This window comes from Centropristis striata, chromosome 3 (genome assembly GCF_030273125.1).
Source record: "Centropristis striata isolate RG_2023a ecotype Rhode Island chromosome 3, C.striata_1.0, whole genome shotgun sequence".
Classification (NCBI taxonomy): domain Eukaryota; kingdom Metazoa; phylum Chordata; class Actinopteri; order Perciformes; family Serranidae; genus Centropristis; species Centropristis striata.
The window spans coordinates 18,628,005-18,651,569 of record NC_081519.1 but is presented as its reverse complement, the minus strand read 5'-3'; the positions used below and the strand labels follow the sequence as shown (position 1 = coordinate 18,651,569).

The window sequence follows — 23,565 nt, the reverse complement described above, 5'->3', positions numbered from 1 at the left end:
CAGAGCGGAGGGGGGGGGGGGCATAATAACCTTTTACTGCGGATCACACTGAGCTAAAAGGTCAATCAGATTCATGAGAGAAGCGATGTGGATGAATGTTTGCGCTTAATGAGCATTGTATAGCACCAACATCGCTGTTGCACTCTCCTATGTGCGACTAGGAAAGCATTAAAAATAAATGGGGAGTGCAGCCAATTCAAGACACATAAAACGGCCAGTAAATTCATAGGGTAAGCAGATGAGAGAGGGACAGGGTTACACAGCCTCGGCCTATGGAGGAGAGTGGGGGAGCAATTTTCTGCTGTAGAAATTGAATTAATTATCCTTAGATTGTAGTTAAGGGAGGGTAAGACACTACTAGCACAAAATATGGGGCTTCATCCACAAGAAGATATGTTCACCAGATGCTCTGCATTTTTTACAGGGTGAGCAGCGATGACATGCTTGGTGCCATCCTGTGTTGGATAAGCTCCTTGTTAAATACAACTGTGATTAAAAGCTATTAAAGCAATTATCTGAACGGCAGGAGAGCTGGGGATCGGAAGAGAAGAAAGAGGCGTTTTGTGGAATTCAGATGAAACCTCCTTTCAGCACCATCGCCCCAGATAGCTTAAGTTAGCTGAGTGGTTATGCAAGTGGGCATACATTTTTTTTTCGCCAAGTGTAGAGAGGCATACACACACACACACACACACACACTTTCTTCACAGCCAGCCACTTCCTTACAAATAGAGAGCCGACTTCCCAGCCAGCCGATGGGAGCTGACACACAGCAAAAGAATGAGCTGCTTCTGTGTTGTTACTTTAAAGCTTGCCCAGAGTGCCGAGTGGCCTCTCTGTGTGTGGCGCCGCAGGTTGGCACACTCATAGGGGGCTTTATTGGGGTGCCGTCCTGAGCGTCAGGCAGCATGCCCGATGTTGACAAAGCCTGGTATCGCCTGCTGTCAGCCCATTCTGTGTGCACCCGGCGGAAAGAATCAATTAGGCCGAGCTCACAACAGAGCACTTTAATATTTGACTTTTAATCAGTGGGCAGAAGGCAGGCTGGGGCATGAAAGCAAGCTGGCAGTTCCCGTCTTGCTGATGTGGAAAATGAGGGTCAGGAAAATGCTACCAGAGCCCCTCAGTGTGCATCACTCACACCCCAGAGAGGATGCGTGGAATCCATCTGAGGAGAAATTGCCACCAACAACAGGCTAATCTCCCTAAGTGTTGGGGGAAAATATCCCTTCGTCACTCACAAGATATCAAAAGCACCTTACGCAACCAGCTGCAAGGAAAGGAGAAGAAATATCACATAATGCTGTTCGTAAACAACCGGAGCTCTGCGGAAGGGACAGTGGTTTAAGAGAAGAAAACGGAATTGATGAGGTCTTCACTCGGCAGATGAACTGCTCCTTTGAAGAGTTTCTCTTGAAGACTTTTGGTTTTTATCCCCCACTGCCGAAGGCCGCCTCTGCCAGCAAGAAGAGGAGGAAGAAAGAGAGAGGTGAATGCTGTCCTCACGCTGGGGTTTTGAAGTGGAGATCAGTCCTCAAACAGAATAGCTTACCAAAGGCATATCATTCACCTGTCTGCTCTTGCTATTTTCACAGAGACAAGAAGAAAAATCAAAGTTCAGCTCCCTCAAATGCTCCATGAAGAAAGGAAAAGTCACATAGCCAGATGTGGGTTTTTTTCCACAAACAAAACACTAAACTATCACGGGCTATATTAGGAGCTGTTGTAGCGAGTCGTTTGTTAATCAAAAAGGAGAGCTGATTAAAGTCATGCATACTGATGTTTTCGAGAGTGATAATGAGTCAGCTGTGCACAGCTGTGTACATAATATGCCCACATGTGCTGAGAGCTGCTTCGTCTGCTGCTGTCCAACTGTTCACACAGGATGACTCTGATCGCAGCAGCTACAGAAGCATGTTACTGGTAAACAGCCAACAGCACAGTGTCCAGATCATGCAGATTTATTGCCTTTTTAAAACTGTTAGTTGGCACAAATGCATTTTCATTTTTTTTTTTAAACTTAGTGCCTCCAACTACTGATCTTAAGCATAAAACATGGTTTTAGTCATCACTGCCTGTTTAGTGGAGACGTGAAGCTAGCCCAAAGCCACAGAGGGTGAAGCCGATTTTTCAGCTATTGATTTAATAATTCTGAGCTTTGTAGCTTGCTCATTAATTCTCACAACTATTTCCCTCAGCCTCACCTCACCACCTCTCTGCATCTATCATTTTCTCTACTCTTCATAATTACCATTTGGACTGACGGCCACTGTGGGGGCATCTGCTGTGGCCACAACACAACACCCACAGCTCTCTTTGATCATCTATTCCATCTCGGTGGGGCCATCCTCCTATTCATGCAGAATGAAAGGCTAATCACTGGCAGGTGAATCAGATGTCTTGCTATGATTTTGGGACTGACTCATGCAGTGTGATGTGCGAGTCGCCTCTGGAGGTGATGAATCTATCCCCCACAGTAAATAAAGCATCAGCGTTAACTGTAGCTTGCTGCATTAGTCTGCAGAATCCATGGTAACAGCAACAATAACCAGAACCTGATTTATGTCTGTGATACCCACATATAGATACACAGGCAGACTGCTATTGGAGACAGTGAACCTTGCACAGTTGGGTTCACATGCAAAGGAAAATAAATACAGGAACCTACAGTAGCTGTAGCAACAAAACAAAACCGGCATCCATACATGCAAGTCAACTCTCTCTATATGTATATATACTAATACAACATTTTGTTGGATAATATATTGTCCCAGAGATAATTGCGGCAAACGATACAACAAGCAGCTTGCGTTTCAGGGCACATATTAATGTATTGCGGTGTGGCTCACCCTACAACATCGTGTTCTAAAAATAGCACGCACGTACGGTCCACCGTTGTAAAAAAAGGCTGCATTTACTGTGGATTCATGTTGTAAAACCACTGATCTTAGGTTTAGGGCAAAACACGTCTGGTAAGGCGTTATAAAAGACAGTTTAAACAGTAAATAAATGTACGTAGATGTCAGACCTTACCGAGTTACAAGGGTCATGTGACTGCCACAAGTTATGTAAAAAAACGTAAGTTATGTTCAAAAACTTGATTCACGTCACTTGCATAAACAACGTTAACTTAAGTTACAAATGTTTTTATTTTTGATTTCAGACGGGGTGCGAATCCCACTCTCCTGGGTGAAAGTCCACCGCTTGTTTGACCCATCCATCAACCCAGCATCCACTTTTCTGCGGGAATCCGCCCTTTTAATATTACCTTGGCTGTCATTTACTACTAAATCAGCAAGATGGCAGCGGGCGCATTACAGCGGACGGTGTAATACGGAGACACAGCTTGTTTTTCACAGCCTGTACACGCAACCTATATTAACGTTTTGACAGAAGAACAGGCTGAACGATATCATTGTCATTTCAAGACAGTTTAGTGCCACTGATATAATAGCATAGTACTGCAAGTACACCCTTTCAAAGAGCAAGTAACTTTTAATTGTGTGTGTGTGGAGGAGCTGCCTGTGCCCCGCCTACAGTGAAACTCCGAGACAGAGAGCAGACGGGAAGACAGAAGCTGCGCAATCAGCAATGTTTTTCTCTTTCTTTGGCTTAAGCGCTGTGAAAAAAATGCTTATTCTGGCATCATGTCTGCTAAAGTATTGGTGACGTTCTTATGTAAACAAACAGTACAGGCAATATCATACAATATATGTACACGACCTTGATAATTGTACTGAGCTCAATTATTTGACATTAGAATTATTGTGAGAGACCTATATGTGTGTGTGAGAGGGAGAAAGGAAAGGGCAGAAGGAGATTTCACTTTCACAGTGTGTAAGAGGTGAACAGCCTTACCTTCCTTTCTAAACAAGCTGTCTCTGGTGTTCTCCTCTCCCACAGAAATCAGCCCCACAGACTGCCAAGTTCTGTAAGCAAACACAAAGTCCAGAGTGGATGAGTACTTGGAACATTTGCAACTTTCACTTAGGCGCTCAAACAGAGCCAGACTATCTTGTATCTATGCCATCCGGTCTTATTTAAAAAAAGCTTTCTTTCCCTTTTAAATCTCTGATTCTTGTATGCATTCTGGTTCATCCCTGCCTGGTGCTGGCCTGTATTTTCTCTGCCCTCCCTAACAGACACCATTAAGTCTTCCCTGAGTCCAGATGCCACTCCCAGCCTCCACTCCTCCCTCACACATACCCTGAGGATGGTGACACATCTGTTTTAGACGAAAAAACACTGCAACGAATGGTAGGGACCTGGAGATAAACAATCGCATATGTCCACATGGTGCATGCGCAAGGTAAAATCCATATTTGAGTGATGCTATGACGCCTCAGGGAGCAGGCAACAGTTCAGGAGGTGGTTTAATTAGACCTGTGCCAGGAATAGTGTTAAAATTGTTACATTTTTACATAATTACTTCTCACCCTCCAGAACATTTTTAGCGATAGTAATAATAATTAGTTTCTGTTTGTAATGCTATGTAAGCACTTTCAGTCAGGCAGACAAGTAAATCCTTTTTACTGCTCTAAACTAGGTGTTCCATGCAGCTGGGGTGCAGAAAAATAGCTGTTTTCATCCATCACATATTTTTCAAAAAGTGTCTCGACGTCTCAGACAGCCTATAGTTGTGATCTTGTAAGCTACAAGGAATGGTTCTGTGTCTGCCAGTGGAAGACATGTTGACAGGACAGGAGCTGTCTGATCCGTGTTCTGATTGGACAGGTGTCAGTGTCCAGCATGTAAACATCTGAGCCGAGCCAAACCAGCTTTGACATCTCCATAACACTCTGTGAAATGTCTCTCTCCCTACTGATGGAGCCTCGAATATGTCATATGTTGTCTTTGGCGAAATGCTTTGCACCCAACAATGTGGTGATGCACACACTAATGGTATGTACACCAAGGGTAAGAATACACTGCAGACATGTATCTCACCACCAAGGCACGTCTCTGACCCCAGCTGCTCTGCCTAAGCCTGCTCAACCAGCCACTCAGCGGCATCAAAGAGAGGTGGAGCTGGACACCTGTGCCTGTCTATCCGTCTATCAGTCCATCTGGAGCAATATAAAAGCCTGAGCCCCATGTCAAGGCATATTCCTAGATAGCTTAACACATTTGAAGCCAAGGACACAACAATACAAACCGGCAGAGACGTCATTTACTGTGACGGGATTTTATTTGGCCAAAGATGACATCCAAATAAACTCACAGCATTCAGCCGACACCGCAGGCTGCAAATGGCAAACGTGATTTACTTTCCTTTTCTCTTGCTAAAATAAAGGAGTGACAGATTTAATATAAATAAGCAGAGAGGGGGAGGAAGAAGGGAGCAGGCTGTGGGTGACAAGGCAGTGTGACAAGCGTGGCAACTGAGAGAAAATGCGACACCTGGCCTTGTCCTTGATGTGAATAAGAGGATGATACATCAAAAAGCGACAGGGCAGAAAGATGGCTATTACCCAGGCGAAGAGGAAGATAAAGAGGAAGAAGAGGAGAAAGTGACTATTTTTAGCGGTGGAGTAAAAATACGCAGGGGATTCATTTAATATTCCTTTCCATAAAGTGCCCCTGTGTTAATGAATCATGTTTTATTAGTTGCAATAATCTCCTGTTCTTGGCGGAGTTGCACCGAAAGTGTAATGGCATTTCGAAGCCGATCAAATGCCCACGCCAAATAAAATCAATCAGGCGACTCCATCCTCTCCTGACTGAGATGAGATGGAAGGAGCCGTCTGTCTTTTGATCGTGATGAAGTTTGACCGAGAGGGTAAATGAGCGGGGGATGAGGCTGTGTTTTCTTTGATTGGCTGCATTCTCCCTGACGGGCAGGAGGCTGATTGATTTCAGTGGGTTGGAACCCCGGCTCTGCCCCTATTGATCCCTCATCCCCAGCCCTGTCTCTTCCCCAATTAAGAGTTCACTAAGCCGACACTATGGACCACTCCTAATGAATACCACCTTACTGCCAACATCTCAATGTTGCATTCACTGCGCTGCCTGTCTCCAGTACTTTCTCACTTCATTTCTCTCTTTAGTCTACTAACTCCTCTACTGCAGTTGTAGTTAATGCTCAGTTACATCTGAACAATAACGGCGGAATTGATCTGGATTTGTGATCAGATCGCCTTTTGGGGGACCATCAAGGTTAGCAAAGGAATCCCACAGTTCATTAAACATAAGCTCCGGGTAGACAGTCCAAATCTCTGTACATCACTGAGAATCAATTGCTTCACCAGCGGCCAGATTTTAAGGATTAGAACGAATTGAGCTACGGTGGATGTAGAAATCTGGGATGTGTCTGGGTGTCAGGCGAGGAAGATCAAAAGATTCATTAGATTAGAATTAGATCAAACACACTCAAAAGTGGCGAGGACAGACAGAGGAGGAGTGTGAGAGAGTGGTCGACATGAGAGAAACAGAAATCCAAACGAAGGAGCCAAAAAGCTGTCTCACTCAGAATCTATTTAATTGCCAGGTACACATTCAGATCCAGAGAATGTGCCAGTGTTTTTGGCTTTCTCCAGAGCTATTGGCACATCACTCTCTTGATCTGCACACCTTGAGGGTGCGTTCAGAAAAAAGCAGTTCAGACACAGGTCAGTTGTGCCCCCATGCACCAGGCCTTAAACCCGTAATCCCACTGCTATGGTGGAGTGAGAAAATCCAATTTCAGAGATCTGTAATTCCATAAACCTTATTAGGCACAACAATAGCTGCTACACCCTGAGGGAGAGGCATGAGGGAGGGGTGAGTGTGCACAGGGGTGGGGTGCGTAGCTGAAGTTGTGGCCAGGCCAAACACACGGATGGAGAGAGGGTGACGAAAACAGAAATGGAGATAAAGGTAGAGCCGGAGTGTAGCTAATCAGGGAAATGAAGAAGACAGAAGAAGTGTTCTGGCAAGGATGCACTTCTCCTAAGTTACCATGACTGGGTACAGCGTGATGAAACGAGTGACACACTGGGTGCACAGAGTAAAATTTTCGACTTGCCAGTCACTATAGTCAGTACGATCTGAATGATTCGTCCCTGTTTGTCACTTTATTTAGTGGTGTCTTTAATTTGCTTATATGCCAAACGATCCCTTCTGTGCAGTTAAAGCTTGATCACCGCAGAAGGCTTTGGGTGATGTTTTGTGTATATGAATAGAATTCCTGAATAGAAAATAATCTGTTTTATTCGGTTTGGGTTAGTGTGTCCTACAATCACCACTGCATCCTGTATTCATTTAATCGTAACATCAATGGGCCACTTAGACTGCTGTTATCTGAGTGCTCTCATTGATTGTTTGCCTAAATCCAGGAGAGTGGGGTGTGTCTGTTTGTTTTGCCGTACTAATGGACACCATCTCAGCACACACCTCGCTGAGAGCGGAGCCAATGGCAAGCAGTGGAGGAGACATGGACATAAAAGAAAGAAACACAGACAGGATGAGAGGAGCATTCAGCAGATTGATCAATAAAAACACTTCAAATGCCTGCGTGAGGGACTCAGGTGGCGGGAATGCAGATAGAAAATAATTACTGCGATAATTACATTCACGGTGATGAGACTTTGCTTATCAGACGGAAAAAACGGTTGGCTTTGAACTTGAGTCACATTTTGGCTGTGCTCCAAAATCTTCCAATCGCTGCTCTTAGCAACCACAGTTAATTTGGTCATAAATTATTCACAACTGTAACAAAACTGTTGCAAAAGGCCACCGATAACCCCGGGATCTAAAAGCTGATTAGAGGAGGAGATTGGAGCACGGACTTATTACAAAATTCTGAGATATCGCATGGCTTTGGTGACATCTCTGCTGTTCGGTATTGCAAGTGAGAAGGGGCCTCTCACCGCTGTATCTCCAGAGACGGATAGGGCAATGAAGCCCGTACTCTGTGGCCAGCAGGGTATAATTACATTTCCCCATGGGGCACCTCCGCTGCTGCAGCTCAGCCATATAGAGGGGAGAGATTGAAATCTGATTGCACTCACACACCGCAGTCGAATGGCTGTCCACAAGTGAACATAGGGAATCACACACATTGTAACAACACATACAAACACACACAGAATCACATGCACGTATAAACACGGCAGTGTTCTTCTCCTTATTTGCTCCTATCAGCCTCAGACTACTCTTCGCTCTCTACACACAGTTGAGAGGAGTGTTTGAGAGGCAACGTCAAAGAGCCCCTCTGCCGCTCTATCATTAGAGCTGAGAGGAGCAGCAGCACCAAGATTTACACACTGATCTCCTGATGTCGCCTCATCGCAGGACCTGTTAACAGCAGCTCATACATACAGATGAACAGGGACTCTGTGAGAGAGGGAACATGTGAGTGCTACTTACTGTCAGGCTTCTTTAAATGTTTTCTACAGGAGCCTTGTGTCTTAGTAATGAAATGCTAGTTATGTTTCCAAGTTTTAAGCCGAAATGTATGCAAAATGGAATGGAAATGAGTGTTTGGCAATTAACAAAATGTATGCGAATATATTTCAATATCTATCTATTCAAGCAGCAAGATTACGCCATTAATCATGCACCGGTAACTCTGATATATCAACATATTTAATTGCTCCCACTTTGTATGCCATTTTGTGTGCTTTTTTTTAAAACAGCGACATCACATTTATGTACGCCCACGAAAACTCTCTCTATTCTTTATTTTTTTGGGGGTCTTTCTGGTGGAGTGAAGTTTCATAACAGTGTGTGGCGGAATAATATGAATGTCAGAGCAGACAAAGCAGCAGGTAAGACAATGTCAAGTTGTATTGGAAAAATCTGTTTCCATCAGCCTTTATTGCATCTTCTCTTTTTTCAGTATGCCAACTTTTCTACCTCAGCCAAGCAAAAAACTTTTTTGCACCATTTCAGTTTTTCTTACATTCCTGGTGTTTTCCACTCTTATTTTTTTTATGGGCAAATTAAAAATGTGCATAAAAACAGCTTGTGGAGCAGGTGGAGTAGGCTGCAGCTCTGAGGGGGCTGAATGAAGCTAATGGGAGACATTAGCTTAAGGGCCCTCTTGTCTAACCTCACTGTGTCTAACCACAAAAGGTCAAGGCGGCGGTAAAACGAGCAGGCACTGGCGCTGCCCCGGCCGCCTTTGGGCCCGCAGAGACCAATGAGCGGTGTCACCTTGGCTGCTGTCACTGATATCTGCCACCTGTCACCACGCTGCCCCCGCGGCCAGGGATGCGGCTGCTTTGACAATGAGTTTGTCGATAGCACTTCCTCCTGAGAGTGGCGATGGGGGAACATGTCCTCTGCTTTCATCAACAGCTTGAGTCAACAGCTTCGGCGTGCGGCATTAGCATACAATACATATTAATGCCGGAGTCTCCCTTCAACTGCATCGCCAGACCTTCCTGCACATTTTCCAGTCATTTTTACAAACGGAATGTCAAGCGCCCCATTTTTGCCAGGAGTCCCACATGGCCTCTTATGTATTCCCCCCACAGCCACCGCAAACAATGTCAACAGGTCTCAAGGTCGTCACTCCCACTGATTGTGTGTGTCTGTTTCTTTGTGTGTGTGTGTGGTGGCTCAGAAAGAGTGTGTGAACTACAGAGAGATGAAAAAAATTGTAGATGGAGAAAGATGTGAGCAAAATAAAATGGTTAGGGATGTAATGGTGTGTGTGTGTGTGTGTGTGTGTGTGTGTGAGCTTGAGGACAAATTTATGCAGTGTGAGTGCACACATTGTATGTTTGGGTTAATGCAGTGGAAATAAGTGACTGATTTTGTGTGCACTTCCCATTAAATTAGGGAGTGTAACCATGCAATTACAGCTGACTCTGTGCAAATATAAATCTGAACAAAACGTTATCTGCATCTGGGTATGTGTGTGTGTGTGTGTGTGTGTGTGTGTGTGTGTGTGGGTGTGTGTGTGTGCACGCACGCATGTGTAGAAGACAGCGGCAGTCTTAGCATGCCTGGGGACGAGCTGACAGGTAGTCTAAGCAGGAGCATCCTCCTTCAGTCCACTGGCATCTCAGTGAGAAAAGAGGCCAGTTGATGTGGGGGTTAGAGCTTCCACGGCAGAGTGCGTTGTGATAAATAATGAATGCTTAAAGAACATATCTCTGAATCTCTTCTTTACTTTCCATCCATCCCTCCATCTTCGCATCCATTCATCCATCCACCCATATCGCTACAAACAGCACAGAGCGTTCAGCTGTCTCTATCATAAATATTTCAGCCTCTAGGTCAGCGCTCGCAACCCCCCGCCCCCCCTCCCCTCCAGTCCGCTGCTCTTAACCGCCACCACTTGGTGATGACACAGCCTTTTGACCCATAAAGATATTGACAAAACAGTGATAGTGAGTACATTCACTGGGACCAGCCTCGTAGACTAAAGCGTGCAGGCTTCTATAGGAGTGGCTGCGTCTGCAACTGTTGAAATGGCGACTGATGAATGAAACCGCCTGCTCGATACCTCCTCACTTTATACAAAATACGTGCCCACAAGGTAAACAATCCAAAACTGGAGTGGTCATGCTTGTAGAAAAAGTAATATTTTCACTGTTGTAGTTGTTGTTTTTTGCTTTTATTTTAAACCTCCAACACACATTCAGCAACAGTCAGGATTATATTTGGCTGAGTAAATACAAAGCAATGCTGAGACAATGACTGTTCTACATATCAAAACACCACAGACTGTGAAACAGGAAGACAACTTATCACAAATTGGATTTAACATCAAGACAAACCACAGAACTGTGCAAGCTGTGCTGACTTGTTTCACTGAGTGGTTCCTCACAGGTTCTTAATGTAATAATTGCCCAACTGGACAAAAGACAAATACTTAAATGGAGACATGCCGACAGCATTCAGCCAAAAAAACAACAACTACCAACTTGTTCCACCAGATATACAGCAGCTCCTGTCCACACTGCTCTGATTCAGACTGTGACAAGAGTCCAGTGCATCTGATGAACAAGAGGTCTTATCTCTTACCCTGATGAGGAGCGCCGTTAGCGACTCCATGCATAAATCTCAGAGGCGAACAGAACGGATCAGAGCATTCAAGTGTAAACTAGGGCAAAGCTTCAGCACTGTACCCTCTAGATGCGCTTCTCTGAAAGCAAGTCCTGTGGAGAAACAAGCGAACACACGCTGAGGGATACACACGCCGCTCTCTGTCATCTATCACAAATACAACACACATGCCCCAACACGGATTCACACACCTGCTCTGGCCAGTCCGGTACCATCCAGTCTTGTCCGGTCGATTCAGATCCGGTCCTCTGTGCTGGCAGAGTGAGGAGCTTGTCTCACCCCCCACGCAGCCCGGTGCAGACAGCTCACTGTTATAGATGCACTGACAAGTGAAAGGAGGGAGGCGTGGTTTCACATGAGATAAATAAAAGAGGGAGGGAAAGAGGGAGGAGAGAGGCTCCCTCGATCTACAATTCAATTTTGCCCTCACTCCCTTTTTAAGCAGTGTTCTGTCCTCCTCTTTTATTTCTCTCTTCTTTTCGTATATTCTTGCTGTTATTCTATCGCTCCTTCTGCTTTTCCATCCTCCTCCCTGCGGGCTACTCCTCAGTGACTCTCTGTTTCCATTAGTTTTAGTCTTTCTTCTCCTGTGGTGCTTCCTGTTTCTTCTCTTTCTCCTTGTCACATTTAACTCTGCCTCTTCCTCTCTTTCTCTCTAGGCTCTCATTCATGGGGCAGTAGTGCGTGTGCGTGTGTGTGTGTGTGAGTGAGAGTATGTGAGACAGTGAAACAGGGCAGCTCCGGCCATCTGTTGGAGCCTGTGAGCTTCACCTATTCACAGTCTCATAAAGGCAGAGGCACACAGAGGAGTGAGAGAGAAAGGAATGGGAGGGAACGAGGGATCAATCTTAATGCTGCAAGGGTGGGGAGGGAAGGCACAGCCTGGCACACACACACCATATCTATCAGGCTGGCACCTCTGAGGCGAGCTGGCTTGGGCACGCCTGCTCACTGGGTCCAGGCGGCACTGGGGATTTGGCTCACGGTGCATGGGCATGCAGATGAAGAAGAAGAAACGCACACCCAAATCAATTTATACACAAGCACACAAAAGGCATATATATATGGGTGAGTTCACACACACACACACACACACACTCACACAAATCCACAAAACCAATTTCCTCTTTGACAAAACAAACAGGATCTATCAAGACGGATAATCCTACAAACTCAAAGAGACAAGGGGACGCAGGACAGGGGACAATCTACAAACCCGCGCAGACGCACATACAAAGCCTGCCCCGGATCTATCCATCTCAGCAGAGCTAAAGTCTGCATTTTCCTGCCTAGTTTAAGCCAGGTATTTCTCCTGAGTGCCGGTGTCACCTCCTATCCCTGACCAGGAGGGAGAGGTTCGTCGGAGGGTGGCGGAGGGCGGAGGCATCCATCACTGTAGGCACCAGCCGTCCCATGATGGATGTGCCTGTTTATCCCTCTCTGCAGGTTATTTAGATGCAGTCACAGCCAGAGAGATTAGTGATGGAGAACCTCAGCACCTCCTTGCCTCTCCTCCCACCCCATCTAATCAATAACACTCTTATCTATTATCTGCATTTCGAGGTATTTCTCCATGGAAATTTGAAGCAAGGAGAGAAGGGGAGATTAATTGTCCACCCCCTCTCAGTGTTTTCAATTACAACGTCTGCAATGGATCATATATCTGTCAGCTTGGCACACCACAGTATTTGTGTCACTGCAAAGGGATGAAACCGTGCTGCTTTGAGAAAAATCAAACAGTATTTTTCTGTCCATGACTGTCTCAATGCAGATGCAAAACAAACTATTCAGAGCGGGGGATTTGCATGGCATTTGAGGATGAAAAAAAATTATATTCCCTGCTTAAACGTCAGGTGCATTCAACGATAATCCTGGTTTTAAAAAAAGGCATTGTCATTCAAGCCAATTGGAACCATGAGCCCTTTGTAAGAATGGATTAGCCTGCGCTAATGCTATTCATGATCATCTTAAAACAAAATTTGCTGCGGGAAAATTATTTATTTCTCCACTGTGTGCATATCAGATGATGTCTGAGACTCTGGGACTGCTTACATAAAGAAGCCATCTAGCTGCTCTAACATGCTGGATTACAGACAATGCCCGAGAGACGGCCATGTTTTTCCTGAGCGGTGCCGACATGCCAACACAGCCGCCCAGTGACACCACTTTAGGACATGGTTTATTCATATTCCCACTCTGTCTCTCCCACTCGCTCTCACGCACATTTAAGCTGTGTCATACCATACCTCTAATAGGGCTTTACATCAACAGATGCATCTTTCATCAAACCAGTATAATGAACAGGGTAAAGTCTCTGTAAGTAAACTACAGACTAATATCTTTCAACGCCACTGGCTTCTATGGAACTCCACAGAGGGACAGGAAGAAAATGGAAAGATAAAGAAAAGAAAAAACAAGAGGCACGAAAAGAATACAAATGTCTGCATGTCAACAGAGAGAAACAATATGCACTTTAAAGGCACAGGAAGGGCCCGGACCTTGGGGAGCACACTTTTTGCTTTTCTGTTTTCTGCTTCGTTGGACACAAAGTGGGTGAGGCCTTGTGCATGATAGTGCTGAGACAGGTGCATAAATAAGAATGAATGATTTCTATTCTGATAAGCGCCGAAAGACGGCTAGGCTCTATCCTGCTGAGATCTTGTCCTTGGCTGGGAGTGTGCTTTCACAAATGAATTTGTTCCTTTTCTGCACTGTGTGTGCCAGGCTGATAAAAATATCCCCTGTCAGCTGGCTGCGTGAAGAGGGGAGGACTCCAGTGCAAATGAGGCAGACCCCCTCATTGTCTTCTCCTCCTCGCCAGCTCTCTCTATCTCCCACAGCACTGCTGCTATTATTCTCTTGGTTTGGACTAGTTGGTTCAAGGCTGACGATCTCTCTAACACCCCACACACACACACACAGACATACACACACACACACACACACACATACACACACACACACACACACACACACCCCTGCACCCTGCCCTCCATCCATTCTGTGATTCCCTGGGTGAATGTATGTGTGGGCCATGTGCAGAGACAGCTCTGCATCACCATGGCTACATTATGAAGAGAAACTGAAATAGAGAAAAGAACAGAGAAACGGAGAAGAGGAGCCCAGGAGCTGACAATGTGGGGACTCAAGGACACCGGATTGACAGAATTGGGGATGATAGAAGTCCTGACACCGTGAAACAATTCTCCTGAAAATAGCACAGCGGCTACTGTAGTCAGAACAGTAGAAGGGCCGTCTAACCTCTAAGCATGTGGCTAACAGCTGCACAATAACTACCCAATCCTCCTGCTCATTTAATACATACTACAAACATGTGTCCTGATCAGACACATACAATACACACAAACATGAGAAAACTAGTCCACAGGACAGCTTTCTTGGCTAATTACGAATGCAAATAGTCGCAGTCACATTCTGCAGCTGTGCTCATTGCTCTTGGACCGCGTTTTCTCCACTCGTGTTCCCGTGGTGCAAAAGTTCGTCAGAATGCCAGGCATGCACGAGCTGAATGCCCCGACATCATTACACCCTGGCAATGATGCGCACCGCACATCGTCCTGTCATGTCTAATGTATTCTGCTCTTATTTATTTCATCCCTCCTGTCACCGTCGCATCACGCACTCTCATTGAAAATATAAATAGTTAATAAGTCAGTTATGAGCAACCATCATTTTCCAGCAGTTGGTTCCATATCCTGAGGTGATGTTATAATTCATTCATGAGTGTCCCAAAACTCTGAATGGCACAATTAAAAAGAATAGAGGCTTCGGCAAAGTTTCCTCCATCGCAGATTTCAAATTTAATTGCTAAGCTTTTGGTCATAGACATTTTTCAGACAGAAGAAAGTCCAAATAAGTCTCTCGCTAAAAGCTTTGCAATGAAATATGAAATCTCTAAAAGAGCAACTGTGAGAAAGCCATTATCCTCCTTAACTGCACTACAGAGTGGAGGACCCTCCAGAGACGGTTTGCACTGTGTGGAACTTTTCATAGGTCTTATACAGCAACTGTGGCAAGGACAAATGAGAACATAGACAGAGACATTGATGCAGATAGACACCAAGGTGAGAAAGAAAAATGAGAATGGTCACTATGGTGTCCCAATTGCATATCTGCTGCTTTGTCGCAATGGTCTCTCCCCCCTTGTCCCCTTAAACTCTGGCTGCTTGTAGTAAAATGCATGACTTCTGTTGTGCCAGCACGGGCAAGTCATCACAGACATGAGACACCAAAACTCTGATATGTGGCCAAAGATGGTGAGCTACCGGATGTTTATTCATATGTGTTAGTATGCATTTCTTAGTAATTCTCCGCAGCATGCATTACACCTGACACATATGTTTCATCTGTGTATGACACATTGACTGTCATGTGTGTACAATGTTCAGCAACCTGCAATGTGAAAGAAAGCTGGCACCGTGCCATGACAACCATAAGTGTCCAGTCTCTGTTCAATGCGCATTTATTCCATCCGAAGTCATCTTCTTTACCATGTTTACAGGAGATGAAAGAATTGTGACAAACACTTCTCCACTTGTTCTCTTCCTCTATCAAACCACAAAATGCGTCCTATCAAGATGCAAGTCTCACACTGTCCCACAATGCAATGCACAACAGAAGTAAAACAGCTGCTGACGACAGCTGCAGTGATCAAAGTGAAAACCTTTATGAACCATTGATATATATTGATATTGAGGCTTGTTATAGCAGGATAAGCACCGCTGACACTAATATAATCAATGATGGCGCCTTTTATATTGAGGTATGCTGGTAGCTATAATCCCAACATCAGAGCACTGGCACTGCAACACCTGGATGGAAAACAGGCAGTGATTAGCAATGTTATTAGTTTCACACCTGTGTTTGTCAAGAAAAAAAACATTTTCAGCCGAAAAGTACAAGTTTTCATTTTTTAAGATTTTCTTCCCAAGCTGCAGCTTCACAACATCCCACGCGGCTTGTTTAATTCCTTGTTAGTACAAAACAGCGCTCTACATTGATTTGCTGTGTACTCTATCTGCCAAACAGTGTGCTGTCAACATTAGTACATGGTGTATTAGCACATTGTAATTAGAATTGGGACACCCTGCCAGGCTCACGAAAGGAGCCCATGTTGTTTGATGATCAGCCAGCAGGGGGAGGTGTACTCAGGTCTGGAAGGAATTTATCTTCCACTGTGCATTAGGGCTGTAAAATAAACACTCCTTATGTATCGTTTGGAGGAGGCAAAGACAACTGCTCTGAAAAGTTTGGTAATATCTGACTATTTTATTGAAATAATAATGCTGAAAATTGTCTGCTACCCACCTGTTTTTTTTTGTTTCTGATCCCTCAGTTTCCTGCACATACTGACCTGCTGTCTTTTGGAGCTTGGTCTTGAAAATAAATGTATAATGTTTAATTTAATTTATTTATTTATTATTGTTAAAACATCCATTACAGTTCACTGCTGTACCTTTGGAAGGAGTGGTAAAATGTAACTAAGTACATTTACTTGTACTTTACTTGAGTATTTCTATTTATGGAACTTTATACATATATTTATATATAACATTTATATATAAATATTTTACTTTTTACTGCACTACATTTAGCTGCCAGCTTTGGTTACCTTGTAAAAAAAATAGCCATACATAACATTACAGTGCTGCTTACATAAATGCATCATTAATAATAATACAATTAATAACATAATAATAACATATATAGAATATATTAAACAAACTGAATGGGGCTAATTCTGCATAAAAAAATGAAATTTGATTGAATCAAAATATGAGCAGAATAGGGCATTTTATGATAAATGAAAACTTTGCTTGAAATGAAACCAAATTGAAAAGCTGTCAGAGGCGTATAATATAGTGCAGGTTTGCAACTTGATATGCCTTTTCATTAATTCACAGTTAAGGAAGTTGTGGTAAAGACAAACTAAGATTGGAACAGATTGCATCCGTCACATGCACACACACACACAGACACACACACACACACACACACTTCTTTCCATCTGTCCACATGCAGCAGGCATTGCAGAGGTTGGGGAACCGTTACCAGACCGTGGGATCCACAGATCAAAGAGTGGCCCCCCGTCGAGGTCTGCGGTCCCAAGAAACACAAGCCGCTATGGGCCAGAGCCCGCATCGCATCTCCAGCTAATTAACTAAAACCCCTTTGACGCTGTGTTATTTGCATTCCTAATGTACAGCACTCAGTGTAATATCTGCCACACATATTAAATAAGAAGCGCTTGTGGGTTTGTCTAACAAGGCACCCCAGTGTTTTTAGCACAAAAACATTTGTAATCACTTTAAAACATTGTGAGGGCGGCTACATGGAGGAGTTAAATTACTCTGAAAGGGGAGTACATTTTGCAATATAATTAAATTAACATTTGCGTGAACTTCCTTGGTGCACACAACTTTTTTGTCTATTTTAACGTTGACCAAGCATGCTCGTGCTCTTGCATACCACACACAACTTTGCATGCACAGAGTCTCACAGGACCCTCACTGAAAAGACACACCTTGCCCAAGTGAAATTTCAAGTGCCCTCAAGTGCTGCCTTCCAATCTCAGCACTCAGCAGAGTGAGAGAAGGGCCTGAATTATAAATCAAGAGGCTTTAAACGGCTATGTAGATTAGCAAGCAGTCGTGTTTGGTGTCCTCAATAATTAATTACTTGTTTGTACCAGAGTGGACCTTGCTTCTTTTTTTGTATGGCTCACCGTGTCTGCAAACAAACACTCGTTGGCATGCAATCAGGAGCTGCCAGGGTGTGAGGAGGGCTCCTGAAGAGTCTGGTGTAGGGTCTGACATCACAACGAAAGGTCACCGCTGCAGGGGGGGGGCATATAAATTTGTACTTGTAGGGACTAAATGTCCAGAAAGAGTGAAAGAAAAGCTCTCAAAAGTGAGGATTGTTTTGTGGATGTTTGGTGTTTGAGATTAGGATGGTATTTGGATCAGGTCATTGAGATGGTGGTTAGAATAATCAGTGGAAAGCCCTCACTGTGTGCAAGACAAATGGTAATTGAGTTTCAGCATTCTGGCAGCATATGGACCATACTCTGCCAACAGAAACAGCAGCCAGCTACAGCAGAATGACACCTGTACAGCAGACTGTCACAACACGGCAGACTACAATGTCTCTCCATCGTGTCATAAAAATGTAACAGACCTCCTCTCCTCATCTCAGCCCTCTGGCCATCTCTCCATGGCTGCCCTGAAACAGCCCTGTAAGCAGACTAAAGACAAGTGGGAGGATGAAATAGCATCTCCCTCTCCCAAGTGAGGAGCAAAATGATGAATTGTGTAAAATCTTATTTGGCACCTCATATTAGGGAAAAGTCAGAGATTAAGCCAGCAGCGCAAAAGGCAGAAAAGAGCTGATGCAGACAGAGAAGAGGAGAGCCCATTAGAGAAACGCTCCTGTCTGTCTTTCTGTCCGGCTCGGTGACACCTCGCCCTTTAATGAGCTGTCTTAAGTCAAACAGGAGAAATACCAACACAATAAATTACCAGGCTCATCGCTTCCTGTTTGCCTCCACTCAGATACGGCTGAGTAATCTTTCTATCTGGCCTCGCACCATCCACAATGAGATTCTGTCAAATCACATTCTACAATACTTAGGTCCATTTGCATAACTACGTCCGATGTTTCCAGTCAAGCTGGTGACATGTTTTTCTGCAGTTAATTAGATTTTGGAATTACTTTTCCAAAAAGAAAGGAAAAAAACAAGATGAATTTTTCCTCTGCTTGGTCTCCCATTTACAAGTGACAAGATTAAATTGTGTATAAGGGTAATTGCGTGGCAGTGTTGGAATTAGAGCTGCAGAGAGAAGGTATTTTTGCAGTTAAGGAGCTAATACTCTCTTCCAATTTCAGTCTGTTTAGCATGCAGGCTCTGAACTGTTCCCTCTGACATGGCAAACCTCATTAAGATAGAGCAAACTAATTCACTTGAGGATGAAAGCTAATTCTTCATATCTTTTTTTTTCTCTTCTTGGAGATATAGAGACAACCCGAAATTGGGCCTTCGGGGTATACACACTTAAAGGTAGAGCTCCTTCCCAGCTCTTATCATACCACATTTACTGTCGATTAAAGAGAAGAAGGGAAAGGACGCAACCTTAAGATACCTTTGAACTGGTGCTGCCAGAAATAGAGAGGAGGCTGAGTCTTTGTACGGCTACCCACTCCGGACAAAACTGTCAAGAGCATAGACATCTGAGCTGTATGGGATCATCCACTCATGTGTCTATTCCTGCTGATAAAGCACAACTAACCTTTTATGAAGCAGAGGAGGAGGAGAGGGCAGAGGAGCAGAGAGGAGCGGAAAGAAGGATAGAGGGAGAGGAAAGAAAGGAAAGGCCGATGCTGGGCCTGCAATGGGCAGACATCCATTAACCAAGCGCTCAGCATGGGATATGGCATTTACCGAGAGCAGCCAAATGCCATGGCAATTAATCAGGGCCTTGAATGCCAGCTGTATCAATACCACTCGTACATGGTCATGAACACATACAGAAAGAAACACACACATACACACACACACACACCTCAAAAAAAACCTATACTTTCTCTGTTTTCATAAAGAATAGTGTGAGCACTGTGGTTTGTCTCGAACCTTTATATAATTTCTATTTCTCAAACTAGGACGCACACAGAGAAATAGAATGAATACATCACTTACACAATCATAGACTAAGGCCTGGGAGATGGCACACATTTTACTCTGCAGGGAGTTGCAAATTGCTTTTGAATAACCAAGGTCTAATTGACAGGAAAAGAATGCTCTGTCACTTTGCTGGTGCGCCTGTCATTAACACATTTTTCATTTTGTACATGCTCCAAGGCATTATTGTTTTGTTGGCCCCGATCCCTCCCCGGTGCAGTGAATATGTTTTAAAATGGTTGTGAGCAGAATGTTGTTAGCTACACAACGCTCCCCGAGGGGAACAAAACACAAGAACAATTGGCTCATTAGAGGCAGAAACACTTCAAACTACAATATGGCTGGAACACACTCAGAGGAGAGGCAAAGTCAGCGAGTGAAGAGCACAGATGGATGGATAGGAGGGACTACGGGGGGAGACAAAGGCACACCAGCGGAGGAGAAGCAACCTTGTGTTCAACACACAGTGCGCTCAGTGTGCACAGGAGAAATCTACTGCAGAGTTTGGGTGACATGAAGATGTTTAGGAGCGATGCGTTACACATAACTGGATAATAGTAATCTGATTAGAGTTTGTACTATGTGCAACAACATGCTGTATGCTTATACAGTGGTGGAATACAACCAAGTGCATTTACTTCAGCACTGTACTTAAATACAAATCCAAGGTATTTTTTCAGATTCAAATTCAGGTATTTCCATTTTTATTCAATTCCTTTCCAGTGAAAACCTTGATTCTCCAAATGTGGGGATTTTGACGGTTTGAAAATAACTTAAGGATGAAGTGTTCCTTTACGGGCTGAAATTCTCCTACTTCTTCATCTAAATAAACTCTTTAAAAACCCTCTTGGATCAGCTGGAAAATGCATCAGCACAAAGCTCAAGACAGGGATGTTTTTCTGACTTTTTAGAGATATGTGGTTCTCACAGGACAGCCACACTTCAACATATAATGATCTTACAGAATGTGATGCATTGCTATATATTAAACCACACACCAGTACATAAAGGAGTTTAAATGAGCACAATCTTTACAGTAAAATGCAACATACACATTAAAAAGGACCTGTGTGTAGGATTTAGGGGCATCTATATGCAGAACTAGAATATAATATTCATAACCATGTTTTCATTTGTGTAAAATCAGCTAAAAATAATAATCCTTGGGCTTTTGTTAGCTTAGAATGAGCCTTCAAATCTATATAGGGAACAGGTCCCCTTCATGAAGTCCTCCATGTTGCAGTGTGATATTTGAACTTTTGCTTAAAGGATATAAATAGATCTTCCACCACTATGTTTCTATTTACATTATTGTATACTTTTTGACATTTACTCAAAGGACATTTAAAATGTTACTTCATACAAAAAAATGTATGTTTTTTGGATGGTGACATTTCTTAACCTACTTGTGATTTATTAGTGACATGGCGTGTATGAGAGTATGTAGGTTGTATACTCAAACCAGATATTTACCCATACTAAACATAGTCAATGTGAGTGCTGTTGATAGATATTATTCTTTAATGATGCAATACAAAGAGAAAACAAAAAGATACAGTATTGTGCCAAAGTCTTAGGCGGGTGTGAAAAAATGCCTAGAAGCATTGATGCTGGTTTTGAAGGGTGGTCACGCCAAATATTGATTCGATTTAGATTTTTCTTCTGTTTACTCACTTTGCATTTTGTTAATTGATAAATTATTAACATTCATATTTTTTGAAAGCATTCTTGTTTAAGAGCATTTTTTCACACCTGCCTAAGACTTTTGCACAGTAAAGTATATTTTAAATCTTTAAAAAAATCAAGTTATTCAAATGCGAAGTTTTAAAGTCACAGTTTCATTGCCGTCTGATGCTACATGTATCCAGTATGTTATTTTTTTGTACTGACAATATGTAAAAAAAAAATTAAGTTATGTAACTGAAAGTAACAAAAAAGTTCTGTTCTTACAGAGCTACTTTGCTGATTTTGACCCAGCTTTGTGTTAGCTCAGTGAGGGCAGTGTGTGCAAATGAATAATGATTAGCTTCCCTCTGTGTCCTGACCCTCCAGTAGCAGAAACCTATTCAAGCTATTTAAATACAGGTACTTTAATTAAGTGATTTTAGTTTGCACAGCTTTAACCATTGTATCTGATATTTGTTACTGGTTAGTTTGCAGATAGAGACTTTGCATATAAATCATTTGAAAAAACCCCCAAATATATTATGTATTGCTTAAGATTTAACAGTATATAGAGGCATGGACCAGCTAGTATCACTGCTTGGATTTAAACACTTAAAACACTTAAAGGGTTGTTACTGATGATTAATACTGCAGCATCTTCGTGGTAACACACCTGTACGTAAAAATTAAGCATTTGGCAGAGGCAGTGTATTCTAACATTGCTGCATTTCTACAGTAACTTCAGAAAATGGATCTGAAGTTCTCCTCCTGTAAATGTACTGTAATCAATAATCACTGCTTCCTACCTTGCATATGGATGACCTTTGCGACACAGCTTCAGTTGCTTGCTGGTTCAGACTGAGATCTGCATCAGCAGACAGAGCTGCTTCACTACAGCGTTTGTCACAGGACATCTATAAAAAGAATAACAGAGCATAATTCAGTGAGTGAATGACCTTACTGTGAGAGCCACACTGAGACACAGATGTCCCAAATACACATAACAACTGGCCGAGCCACACCACTGATCTGTGTGTGTGTGTGTGTGTGTGTGTGTGAGAGAGAGAGAGAGAGACGGACAGAGATCAGAGGAACAGTGGAGTGTTTTATGACAGCAGCTTGTCTCCTTCTCTTAGGCTGTGGCAGACTGCAGGAAACTCAGGCTACAACAGCTCTTAAGGGCTCTAATGTTTTGTTCAGAGATTATATTTTCCAGCACATATCATCTATAATTCATTCAGTCTATTGAATCTCCAAACATCGCTCTCAATCAATTAATATCAACTTCACAGTCATACAGTGTGATGAAAATGTCTCTGCATTCATGGCGCAACAGCAAACACTTTCACTGTTTGTTTGTGTAACAAAATGGCTAAACGAGGTTTAGACCAATCTTATGTGCATGTAATCTAACTGCTCTCGGTGAAGCCTCTACTTTTCATCTGACCTAATCTTTTAAAACTGCATAAATCATTAGTAACGAGACTGTCAGGCTGTCATTTTGAACACGAAGTGCCTTTTTTTTTAACTTGCAGGTGTTGTTGGCTAACTGGTCTCTAGCTGGCCGATAACGCGTTTGGCCCTATATTTTCTTTGTCATTGTGGACATTTTTGAAGAAGTTTTACAAAAGCATTGACACATCTGGTGTTCGGCAAGTTATTGATGAAGACACATTAACACATCCGTGCCATATTATACAGATTTAACTTACTGTTAAAGTATCTTCAGACCTATCTGGTCCGGCCTAACATTGTTTTGCAGCGACCTCTACTGATTTTTAAGGATGTCTACGCCTACTACTCTTCTAGCCTACTACTTCATAAAACTGTAATAAGTGAGAGAATAAACACAAGACATTATGATGACGATTCTTCACAAGTTTTCTATTTTGATTTTCTTCTTTTTTCCTCCTCTTTAAAATCGAGGTTGTCGAGCTAGAAGCAGTCTAACGCTTTAATCCGCGCATTGATATTTTAATTGTTATCCGGTCACACCGTCACAGGTGTACTCCTTTCATAAATTATTTTACAACACAGTGGGTCCGCATAACGTTTACATTATATTTTGAGTTCAATGGCAGGGATATGAGCACATTTCTGGAAACTTATAGAAATCTTCAAAATAAAAAAAACAAATGCAGGTGCTCTTTCTATTTTATTGTACTCATTTGATGCACAAGAGGGCGCCACCAGCTTGTTTTATTTTC

General features: G+C 43.1%; 1 protein-coding gene across 7 annotated transcripts in view; it reads right to left on the bottom strand.

Moving 5' to 3' along the window:
• The window catches only part of sulf2a (sulfatase 2a), a 50,998-nt gene extending 27,668 nt beyond the window's left edge, over nucleotides 1-23,330 (bottom strand). For 4 of the 7 annotated variants that reach the window (XM_059329529.1, XM_059329534.1, XM_059329533.1 and 1 more), the window contains exons 1-3: nucleotides 23,071-23,330; nucleotides 22,165-22,272; nucleotides 3,859-3,929 (exon numbers count right to left, since the gene is read on the bottom strand). The gene's annotated coding sequence lies outside the window, so the exon portion shown is untranslated. Of the gene's footprint in view, nucleotides 1-3,858; nucleotides 3,930-10,956; nucleotides 11,124-11,189; nucleotides 11,340-22,164; nucleotides 22,273-23,070 lie in introns of those variants that run through there. The other 3 variants (XM_059329530.1, XM_059329531.1, XM_059329532.1) reach the window with 3 other exon arrangements.
• Between the last annotated feature and the right edge of the window lie 235 nt (nucleotides 23,331-23,565).